Source organism: Silene latifolia, chromosome 2 (assembly GCF_048544455.1).
Source record: "Silene latifolia isolate original U9 population chromosome 2, ASM4854445v1, whole genome shotgun sequence".
NCBI lineage: Eukaryota > Viridiplantae > Streptophyta > Magnoliopsida > Caryophyllales > Caryophyllaceae > Silene > Silene latifolia.
Window position 1 is genome coordinate 132,656,737 of NC_133527.1, and position 12,537 is coordinate 132,669,273.

The window sequence follows — 12,537 nt, forward strand, 5'->3', positions numbered from 1 at the left end:
AGACTTGACTTTAATAATTGGCAAACTACTTATACTTTCTGAGATTTAGAGCCTATAACTGGTGACATTCATGACCAGTTTACCTAGGAATGTGAGTAGTACTCCTTATGAGACATGTTTCCTTAATTTGCATGAATATGAATTTGATCTACTTAATACCTGTATGCACTCGGTTTGTGGTTTGTTGACACATGTGGAAGAGGTTTCCTTTTCTCATTTTACCCATAAGCTTCACACTGCCAAAAATATCCTTTTTTGTCCCATTTACTACATCCTACATTTAGCTGTCCCTTGTCAAGCTAGTAGTCTGTGTTTTCGGGATTGTTACTCATTTTTGGTGGCATATGCTCTGTTGAGACGACGGTTGGGAAAATGAAAAGAAGGAAAGAAAGAAATATAAAAAGAAAAAAAGATGAAAAAATGATTCGGAAAAGAAAAAAAAGAGAGGTTCTGTACTGTTCAAATGAGTCGATCGACTGCCACATATGGTCGATCGACTGAGATTCGAGAAAAGAAGTCAATTCGCATAATTTAATCCTTATCTTTTGGCGATTTTTGCTCCCATGATTCATTTATATCCTATGGGGAGTTTATTGATTTGATAGTTTGGAGATTGTGAGTTTTGTGCTTGCTTTAGCACTGCTTCGTTTGATTATGAGCAAGAAGTTGGATGTTGCCACTTGGTTCCGTTTTGGTACTAGCTTGATCACCTGTACCTCCACTTTACCATAAAATGTTTTGCCCCTTCTTACCCATACCTCACATATCCCATATATACCTCGGCATGTGTCATTGGTCATCTGTTCGGTTGGAATGCGTATGTACGGTCGTAGAGGTCATTTTCATATTTTATTGCTGGCATGTTTTCATAGGTCGTAGTTAGGTGAGAGTCACTACAAAATGAATTCTCTCTATCTTACATATATTCACCTGTGCTTATGAGTGATTTGAGCGACCCGCGAGAGTCCAATTTGATAAGTCTCTATAGTCAACGGTTCAGCAGTTTTTAACGACTTCATAACTCGTTTGCATGATTCACATTACTAATTGATTGTCGGTTGTGCATTAAATTGGTTTAGGCCTTACAGTTTGCATTTCGCTCTGAGATTGAACTCGTTCCATTAGGTCATTAGATCGAGTCTAGTTCTTGCTTGGGGACAAGCAAGGGTTTGGTTTGGGGAAGTTTGATGCGTGTTAGTTATATGATGTTTTACATCCCATTTTACACGCATTTCAGAGCTCATTCTTGTAGTTTATGCTACATTTCCCCCTATATCCGTCTACTTCCGTATTTTGTACATTATTGCAGAAATGTGGAGAATTCAACGGGAAATCAAGCCAAATCCGTCCCCGAGTAATCTGCATTGCAAATGACGTAAAGGAATTGCTTAAGGAACGAGCTTGGTGCGCAATTCAAGGCCCAAAAGACAAGTCCACGTGTTTTAAGAAGTCAAGTAGCAGCTCATCCAGTCGATCGACCGTTACCTTCAGTCGATCGACCAATGCTCGGGTTCCAAAAGCTACTTTTTTGTTTGAGGAAGCGATCGATCGACCAGACCTTATCGATCGATCGACGATTTCTATTCCAGACGTAAATTAAAAGACTGTGAATCTTGAAGCCCGTGAAGTTTAGGTTTAGGAAATAAGGTGTTACGTTGATTGCTATATAACGTAGCATAACCAGTCAAGTTAGATATCAGTTTTCTATCAAGTTTTTATCACAATACAGTACTTTGAGTTTGAGTTTATTCGAGTAATTAGGGTTCGGAACATCGTTTTAGCATTGGATTTCTGTTCTTATTTTTAATCGTTCCTCTGAATCTCGGTATTCTTTGCATTTTCTATGATTTATCGTAGGAATGCGTGGAAGTAGGCTGAATCAAGCCAAGTTCGTCCTCCGGAAGCAAGTTCAAGGAAGCCAAGAGGAAGGAGAGTTCATTCACTCACCTTGGGATGCGTGCAAGGAGTGAAGAGTTGATTGGAAGCAACAAGGAGCCATCTTTGCACAAGTATTTTGATCGATCGACTAAGCCTTTCGATCGATCGACCACCTGGAGCTCGAGGCGAAGCTCTTTATTCCGCATGTTGATCGATCGACCGTCTTGACCATCGATCGACCGATTTCGAGCTGACGTTTAATTTTCCGTGTTAGACTTTTAAAAGCCCAACTTGTAATTAACTTTCGGTATCTTTTTATCAGTAGAACGCAGCAACTTTTAGGTTATGTTTTTCATTCTGGAAAAAAACTTAGTTTTCAGATCTAGCTTGAGACGGAAACCTTTGGTATGAATGCTTGGTTCTTGATATTCAATTAGTAAGCTTTTTATGCAATTCTTCCTTTTCTTACTTTCACTTGTTATTTTGATTCTTGTTTCATCAATTAATTTCAGCAATTGATTTCTTCCCCTTTGTGTTAGTTAGATTCCATCATGTTGAATTTGTTCTTTATTATTAATTTCGCAATTAGTGTAGTTATGATTATGCGTAGGTAATTCCTTTGATTGGGAATTAGGTGAGCCATGGTATGAAATTAGGATTGTTGTGTAGCATGAGTTCTTCCGTATTGGTCTTATTATCTTTTGATAAATTCTTTGCTAGATTGAAAGATTGGTAACTTTATTTATCGTTAGATTCAGAATTTCTCTTGAGTGAAAGCTTTGATAAATTCTAGGGAATTATTAGACCATGAGGTTATTTGAGCTTTGATCGAAAGACTAGCTTATCTTCCCTGAGACCGTATTATAAGACCTCTGTTGCTTGACTGACCTGTTATTTGCCATGGTGAACCGAAATTCCCGATCCTCTTTTTATCTTGTTAAGAATATTCATTTTAGCAATTAGCCAGTTAATCAATCGATTTCAAAACCCCCAATTAATCGTTACTTTATAGACTGAAAAATAGCAAACAAAATCAACCTTGTCTCTCTGTGGTTCGACCCTTACTATCACTAGCTATAGTTTTAGTTTGGAATTATAAATTTAATTTTGGTACTAAACGACGGTATCAAATTTTAGCGCCGTTGCCGGGGAGACGGTGTAATTCTGTTTGCTTTATTTTAGTTTATTTTCCTTGTCTCAAGGAACTTTTGTTCCTTGAGGCCGTTGCTTACCTTTGCTTCTAGTTTTGCTTTTGCACAGTTAGAAGACAGGTTTTTGAGAGGAAGACTTGAGTACTCTCATTTTGGAAGTTATGGCTACGATATATGATAATTTTCACCAAAGAAGCACCACCTTCCAAAGGGGCAACGATTTTACCTACCCCTTCTACCGGTAAATTCGAGTTTCGTTCCTCTTATATTGATTTAGTGGAACGGAATCGATTCAGCGGGTCTACCAGATGAAGACCCCTTGAAACATATGGAAATTTTCACGGACTATTCTTGCTTTCAATACCTATACCGGAGGGGGTAACTCAAGATGAAGTAAAGGGGTTCATGTTCTTATACTCCTTGAAGGATTCGGCGCGAGATTGGTATCGCTACCTCGATAGAGTAGCAGGTGAGTCACCGATTGGACATCTTTAGCACTAGCCTTCTACAAGAAGTACTTCCCGCTTTCAAGACGATGCCTTGAAGAGTAAAATCACGAGTTTTCAGCAAGGAGCCGACGAAGATTTTTGTGAAGCATGGGGACGTTTCAAAATTTTGGTCCGAGTGTCCCTCATCATGGTTTCCAAAGAATGGTATCTTTGCAATCTATTTTACAATGCTTTATATGATGATTACAAGGTCATCTTGGATGCAATTTGCTAATGGCAGGTTTCAAAATAATACCGGTCAAAGTAAAGGTTGGAACACCATTGAGGAGATGGCAGTCCATAAAGCTGAGTTTGGAAGTTCACGTGGTAAGTCACGAAAGCAAAGTGAAGACATGACTGTTGTTGTGACACTTATAACTTCCATTTCTACCCGTCTCGAGAAACACGAGATTTCTGAAGCTTCCAAGGAGAAAGTCGAGATTCCTGTTCAAAACTCTGATGAGATCGAGAAGTTGAGAGAGATGGTCCAACTCCTTTTGGTTCAAGTGGCGAATATGGAAGCAGCCGGGATTGAGTCCTCACGGAATTTTGTGAAACAATTGGAGGATATGGAGGCTAAGCAAGCCGCTAATTCTTCAATTAAATGTGAAGGGCCAGTTGAGACGATCAATGCCATCAATCTCAGAAGTGGCCTTTCTTATGAAGTCCCGACAAGCCAAAGGAAGACTCGGGAGATGATGAAGAAGCTCGTTTGAATTCTGATGCAAAAACGAGTCTGAATGCCAGTAATTCAGGTCGATCGACCAACATTCCCAGTCGATCGACTGAATTGTCAGACGAAATAGTTTCTGGTCAGAAACTATTCACACCTAGCACATCCAGTCGATCGACCAACATCCTCAGTCGATCGACCGAGATACGATGACGTTGATTACGACGGGATGACACAACTTTCACGCCCGACTTACTTGGTCGATCGACCACCAATACCAGTCGATCGACTGGATCTCCAGAGCAAGATGCAAATCCGTCAACTAGTTTGCATGATTCGTCACTCATTGATGATTTGACGGGGGTTTTAAACCTACGGAAGCCGAAGGTTACGATCCTACGGCCGGTGTTGCGATCCCGTATCCGGAGCGTTTGAAGGCTACCAAGCTGGAGCGTAAGTTTGGTAAGTTTCTGGAGATGGTCCAGAATCTCGAGGTAACGGTTCCTTTCACTGATTTAATTACCCAGGTACCCTCTTACGCTAAATTTATGAAAGATATTTTGAATCGTAAGAGAAATTTTCGTGATGATGGTAATGTTGCATTTGTGGAGGAATGTAATGCTCTTTCACAAGTTAATGTGCCACCTAAATTAAAGGACCCGGGTAGTTTTTCAATTCCTTGCACTATAGGTAACCACGTAATTGGAAAGGCCCTTTGTGACTTAGGGGCCAGTGTTAGTGTCATGCCGTATTCTGTTTGCGAAAGGTTAAACATTGGTAGACTTAAGGTGACCGATATTACCGTTCAAATGGCAAATAGATCGACTCAGAGACCTATAGGTGTTCTAGAGGATGTACCCGTTCGAGTGGGTAAGTTTTTTATTCCTGTAGATTTCGTTGTTTTGGACATTGCAGAGGATAGTCAGATACCTATTATTTTAGGCAGACCGTTCTTACATACAGCTGGAGCTGTGATAGACGTCAAACGCGGAACCATCACCTTAGAGGTAGGGGATGACACCATTGAGTTCAGTCTTGCTCACAAGGCAACTGAACCTGCTGATGAGGATACGTGTTATTCCATCGATATTGTTGACAGGGTTATTACTTGTAATTGGAGGGAATCCTTAGCCAAGGATCCCTTAGCTGATCTAACCCATTTAGATGAGTGTGCAGGTAATCTGATGGAGAATCTTTGAGGAGCCAGATGCTTTGGTTGCCTCAATGGAGAGCTACGAGCTCAATGAGGAAGAAGATGAGATGCTTTTGAGCCTGGCCAACGATAACTTGGTGAACACTTGCTACACCATTGAAGCTGATTCTGTCTATGCTGTAGAGGTAAAGGTGCCAGAGCGTAAGCCACTTCCCCCTAATCTTAAGTATGTTTTTCTAGATGATACGGAGCGGACCCAGGCTATCGTTAGCTCTAAGCTCAATGATGACCGGTTATGCCTTTGATGTGTGTACTTAAGAAAAACAGGAAGGCTTTGGGTTACTCCTTGGATGACATTAAGGGCATCACCATGTCTGTATGCACAGGATAGAGTTGGAAGAAGGCCACAAGCCTTATAGACAGGGTCAACGCAAGTTGAACCCGAAGATGCGAGGAAGTTGTCATGGTGAGGTGATGAAACTACTTGATGCGGTATTATTTATACAGTTGGCAACTCCAAGTGGGTTAGCCCAGTTCAGGTGGTCCCGAAGAAAGGAGGGACTACCGTGGTTAAAAATGATAAAAATGAATTAATACCAACTCGAGTAGTGACAGGGTGGCGGATGTGCATTTATTATAGACAGTTAAATGCCGCCACCAAGAAAGACCATTTCCCCCTCCCTTTTGTTGACCAAATGACTGAAAGACTTGCTTCTAACAAATTTTTCTTTTTCTAGACGGATATTCGGGTTCTTTCGGATCCCTATTCATCCTGGACGATCGAGTAAGACTACTTTTACCTGTCCACAGGGTGTTTTTGCGTATCGTAGAATGCCTTTCGGATTGTGTAATGCCCCTGCTACCTTTCAGAGGTGCATGATGGGGATTTTTTCTGATTATATAGAGAATATTATGGAAGTATTCATGGATGATTTCTCAGTTTATGGCAGTGACTTTGATCGTTGTTTAGCTAACCTTGATAAAGTCATGCAGCGTTGTATAGATGTTAATCTTGTTTTAAACTGGGAAAAGTGTCAGTTTATGGTCAATGAGGGAGTTGTGTTAGGGCATCTCATTTCTGATAAAGGTATACATGTTGACAAGGCAAAGGTGCAGGTGATTGAGCAATTACCTCTTCCCGTGAATGTTAAAGGAGTGAGGAGTTTCCTAGGTCACGCTGGTTTCTACCGGCGTTTCATTAAGGATTTTTCAAAAATTGCTAAACCACTTACACAATTGCTCCTTAAGGATGCTGTCTTTGAATTTACTGATGAGTGCCATGTCGCTTTTAACAGGTTAAAGGAGGCCCTAGTTTCTGCGCCAATCATTCAGCCGCCTGATTGGGACCTCCCATTTGAGATCATGTGTGATGCCAGCGATTATGCGATCGGTGAAGTTCTGGGACAGTGAAAGAATAAAGCTTTGAATGCCATATACTATGCGAGCCGAACTCTGGATGAGGCTCAAGTCAACTATTTTACCACTGAGAAAGAGTTTCTAGCTGTTGTTTTTGCCTTAGACAAATTTCGGTCTTATTTGTTAGGTTCTAAGGTTATTGTTTACACGACCATACCAGCGTTGAAGACTCTCTTTATTAAGAAAGATGCAAAGCCAAGGCTTTTGAGGTGGATACTCCTTTTGCAGGAGTTTGATTTGGAGATCAAAGATAAGAAAGGAGCAGAGAATGTGGTAGCTGACCACTTATCTCGTCTGCAGCTGACAGAAAGGGAGGATTCTTTGCCTATTAATGATTCTTTTCCTGATGAGAGTTTGTTAGCTATCAGTACTTCAGGGTCTTATCCACCTCCGTGGTTTGCTGATTTTGCTAACTTTGCTGTGACAGGTAGGATACCACCCGAGCTTTCATGGCAGTAGAAGAAGCGGTTTGCTTATGATGCCAGACAATATTTTTGGGATGATCCTTATGTTTTCAAGGAATGCGCAGACGGTCTCATCCGGAGATGCGTGCCTCAGTGGGAGGTGAAGGATATCCTAGAGGCTTGCCACTCTTCTGCTTATGGTGGTCATCACGGTCCGTCCGGGACCGTAGCTAAATACTCAATCTGGTTTCTATTGGCCAACTTTGCATGCAGATTGTCGCGATTTTGTTCTTGAGTGCGATGCTTGTCAAAGATCGGGGAATATTTCCAAGAGACATGAGATGCCACAGGTAGGCATTCTGGAGGTTGAGATTTTCGATGTCTGGGGCATCGATTATCAAGGACCTTTTCCGAGCAGTCAAGGTAATAAATATATCCTCGTAGCTGTAGATTATGTATCCAAATGGGTAGAAGCTATTGCTACTCCCCACTGCGATGCAAAGGTCGTGATTAAACTGTTTAAAAAGATCATTTTCCCTCGTTTTGGTGTCCCTCGGGTTGTCATTAGCGATGGAGGAATGCATTTTAAAGAGAAACAACTTAGTGCTTTATTGACTAAATTCGGTGTCCAACATCGTAGAGGTTTGGGGTATCATCCCCAAACTAGTGGTCAGGTTGAGGTTTCTAACAGAGAGTTGAAAGAAGTCTTAGCTAAAGTTGTTTCTAAATCACGGAAAGATTGGAGTCTTAAGTTGGATGATGTCTTATGGGCTTATAGAACTGCGTTTAAAACGCCAATCGGGATGTCTCCATACCGATTGATATATGGTAAGACATGTCATTTACCTGTTGAGCTAGAGCGTAAGTCTTGGTGGGCTATTTGTGATTTGAATTTGGATCCTAACCTCTCTCGTGAGAAACGCATGACACAAATTGAATGAGTGGAGGAATTTAGGTCTGCTGGCCTATGACAATGCAAGGATCTACAAGGAGAAATCAAAGCGCTGGCACGACAAGAGAATCATCAAGCGCGAGTTCCATATTGGCGATAAGGTACTTCTTTTTAACGCTCGTATCCGTTTATTTCCTGGTAAGCTGAAATCCAGGTGGACCGGCCCCTATACGGTCACAGCTGTCACAAAGTTCGGATCAGTTGAATTGGAGACCTCTGCTGGAGAAAGGTTCAAGGTAAATGGCCAATATGTGAAGCACTATCATGGATCAGATGCATATGTTGGGAAGGTCGAGGTCTTGTACTTCGATCCGCTATCAGATGATGAAAAGTGAGGTAACAAGGTCGTGCGGGACCTCTTAAACCAGCGCTAACTGGGAGGCAACCCAGGTTGTAGTTATTTTGTAATTTAGGATTTCACTTTTGTTATTTTATTCAATTTGCATTTTAAGTTTTCTTGTCTTGTTTCCTTTCATTTCATGCATTTGCGATTTCTTGGTTTGGGAAAATTGTACGCCTTTGATGATTTCCGCAGGAATTTATTTTATGCAAAGTGCGTAAGTGATTTACTGGATATTGTGAGACAAACGGGGATTAAGTCGGGAAACAAGTTTGACGAATTTGAGCTAAATTGCCAGGTCTTTGTCGATCGACCAGGAGGTTCAGTCGATCGACTGACACAAAGAAAACAGAAGAATCTTGTGATAGAGAGGTGGTCGATCGATCGGGTCAATTAGTCGATCGACCAGTCCCATGAGTTCGAGGCACTTAATAAGGGAAGTTTTCATCCTTATTTTCTCATTCATTCACTTCCCAAAAATCTGAAAAACAAAAGAAACCCTAAGTTCTCCCCTGCTGCGATTTTCACCTACATCCCGTCCTAATCACTTGATTTTTATTGCTTTAATCTTCAAAGTTCTTCAAGGTATGTCTCTAATTCCATCTTCATGCTTTTTATTCGAGTTTTGCTGAAGCTCCATGCGAAATTTTCGAGTAATGTGCCCTTGAGACGAAAAAAATCGATTTAGGGAAAACGATTTTAGGGTGTGATTTCTGGTCATTTATATACTTTAATTGCTTATTCTAGCCTTTCCCCTTTGATTTTCGACACTAATTAGCAACTGGGAGACGGTTATTTCAGTTTGCCCCAAAAATTTCGAAACCCTAATTTGCGTGGATCGTCTGATTTTGATTCGGGTTTCTAGAAATTGAAACTTAAGTTGGTTAATTGTTGCTAATTTGATTCTTTTACAGGCACAAGAATGACAAAAGGGAAGGAGCCAATGCAGGAAAGGTAGTCGAGCCAACGGCCTGCTAAGCGGCCACGCGGACCGCCTCTGATGATAGAATCCACTACGGATAGTCTACCTGACTATCCACAGGTTATCTTTGATAAACCTATTCAGCGCGCTAAATTCTCCTTCTTTGTTTCGACTGTAAAGGTCACAGCTACCCGGTTTCTTCACAAAGACACTTTGGAGAAACTAGGCTGTTACGAGTCGGTCGTGTCCCTGCTAAATGGGACGGGTATGATAGGTCTTGTGGACATGGCTGAGTTCACATATTATGTTTTGACCCTTGAATTCTTTTCCTCTTACGCTTTTGATTCCGAAGCCTTTGAGGCTGATGAGACCAAACCCTGCATTTCCTTTCGACTTTTTAATGTCAATTATTCTCTAACACTTGCTGATTTTGCGGGTTTTCTGGGTCTTTACTCCGAGGGCAGAACCTCGGACCCCTCTGACACTCACCGGACCATGTGGTCTTGTATCGGTGACACTTACGGGTCGAGGAGAACGGGCACTTCCGTCCACTTGCCCCCTCTTCGTTATTTTCTACGGCTAATGGGTAATACCATTTTTGGCCGTAAAGAGTCCAATAACGTGAATAATATTGAGCTTTCGATTTTGGCGGGTTATCTGAACGTTGAGCGTCGGAGAGCCCGCATCTATAACATTGCCTACTTAACCGCCGCTCACTTTCAGACTGTAAGTGAGGGCACCTTGACCACCATTGCCTGTGGCGGTTTGGTGACACGTATCGCCAACCGCCTTGTTTTACTTTTCCCTCGACAGGAGGACCCCATTGACCCTGAGCTGCGTTTTATGGACCTCCGTTACGCGCAGGGTGTCTATTGGGTCGATAGACAAGATGCGGTGGAAGATTGACTCTTTCATCTGTGACCGCATCCCTGTCACCGGCTACCCTCCTGTCCTGCCCTTCACCACTGTTGAGGGGGCTGCTAGGCCGCCCTTGCCTAGTTACAGGTTTCCTTTGGTGGCGGCCACGCCTTCTGCTGGCACTTCGAGGAGGGCTCGTGCCTCCTCTTCACAGGCACCCCCTACCTCCACTTTTCGACCACCTACTCCCTTAGTTGTCCCTCCGGTCATGGACCAGAGGGCAATGTCACGTGTCTTGGGTGATTTGTGCAGGAGCTTCAACGAGCACAGATTGGACACGGCCATCGCCCTGTTCCCGGTCTACGACGAGCTAGCTCGGGGGGGGATGCTTCCACAGGGTGACTGGGCTCACCCTTCTTACTTTATTCCCCCTGTGGATGGCTACCCTCAGGCTGCTAGGAGACCCCCTCCTACCACCACCACTACTGGTCCCTCCACTTCCAGGAGAGCCACTCCCTCCGTTTCCAGGAGAGCTACTCCTGCTGCTGAGGAGGAGGAGGAGAGTGAGTCGGGGTCCGACGAGGACAGAGACTCTGACTACGAGGGTGGAGATTAGATGCTGGTGACCTCCCCGTTTTTGGCTGGTTTGGGGAGGTCGTATTTTGTGAGTTATTTTCCTTTCTCTTTTCGCTTCCTTCTACTTTTTTATGCTTTTATTCTCCCATTTTTCTGCTGGTGATTTGCTATTGAGCACAATGGGGACATTGTGCGTTTTGGTTTGGGGAGGGTATTTGCATATGCCTTTTGTTTTGCATCTGCATTTGTTTTTTTTTTTATTGCATTTCCGTCACATGTTTAGTGCATTTCTGCTTGCATTTGTTTTTATTTTCACCATTCAAAAAAAAATTGAAAAAATTGAAAAATAAACAAAAAAATATCACGTTTACTTATGCATATAGTTGAGTCGGATTGGAGTTGTTAATGATGATTTTGCTCTATTAGTCAAATATGCCATTCCTTGCCTTTTCATAACTACTTAGCAAGAATTAGAAGTGATCTTTCAAATTTTGTTATGGAATCCATTTCGGGCAATTAGACTTGACTCATTACTTTTGGCAAACTACTTATACCTTCTGAGATATAGAGCCTATAACTGGTGACATTTATGACCGGTTAATTTAGGTTTGAGAGTAGTTACTCACTTCATTTCATGTTTTGCACGTGTATGAGTTTTGATTGCTTATTGCCTATACGCATTGGTTTGTGGTCGGTATTTCATGTTTAGAGAACCATTGCATCCTCCCCTTTCTCATTTTACCCCATTAACTCCACTATAAGCCAAAATTGCCAGTTGCCCTCAACTACATCCCATACTTAGCCTACCATTGTGCCAAGCTAGGAGGTAGTAGAGGAATTTGTTGATTTAAGCTGTTTTGGTTCGCTCTTGTAATGTTGGAGCGGGTATTTTTGAGAAGTGAAGGATTTACTTCAGCATGAAAAAAAGAAGAAAGAAAAAATTCAGAAAAAAAAATGAAAAAAAAAAGAGGAAGTTGTTTACCTGGGCAGAATGCTCTGAAGTGTGCAGGGTGGTCGATCGACTGCCATCATTGGTCGATCGACCACCAGTTCAGATTTTGAAAAAAAAAAATGAAAATCAAAGAAAAAAAAAGGGGAAAGAAACAGAAATGAGAAAAAAAAAGAGTCTTGGCTGAAATAAAGACACGCCTCATGCGCTTACCTCTTGATTTGGAGGCGTTCGTTTGGATTTTTTTTTGTGTTGCCTAGTCAATAAAGGCATGGTTATTTTTTATTAAGTTGGAAGAACGGGATTCGGTTTCTGATGGTTCGTTAGGTACTAGCTTGGCTCTTACCTTCACTTTCCCATAATTGTTTTGCCCCTTCTTTCCCACTTAGCCTCACTTATCAAAATTTTGCAATAGTTCGGCATGTGATAGTCCTTGACGGTGGTTATGCGTATGTATGGTAAATAGAATCATTATTCATGATAGTCAAGCATACATGTTTTGTCGGTCGCAGTCTAGGTGAGAGACTATACTTTTCTTCTCTCTCTTTACATATTATCTTACCATTTGCTTTGCTGAGAGAAGAGCGATCCGGGAGAGTCCGATTGTATGAGTCTTGCAAGGTCGAACGCCCGACTTAATTCTATGATATGCATAAATTTGTTCGCTTGATTTAAGCTTTGCAGTAGTTGACTTTGGGCATTAAATGGTTTGGCATTGACTTGTAGATAGCTCTGAAATGTACTCCTTTCCATTTAGTTTTTTTTACGGGTCATAGT

At 41.9% G+C, this 12,537-nt stretch overlaps 1 non-coding gene across 1 annotated transcript; it reads right to left on the reverse strand.

The window, feature by feature from the left end:
- Positions 1-3,564: 3,564 nt before the first annotated feature.
- LOC141645197 (small nucleolar RNA R71) lies at positions 3,565-3,672 on the reverse strand. Its single transcript, XR_012544781.1, has one exon. It is a non-coding gene; the product is annotated as a small nucleolar RNA R71 (small nucleolar RNA).
- Between the last annotated feature and the right edge of the window lie 8,865 nt (positions 3,673-12,537).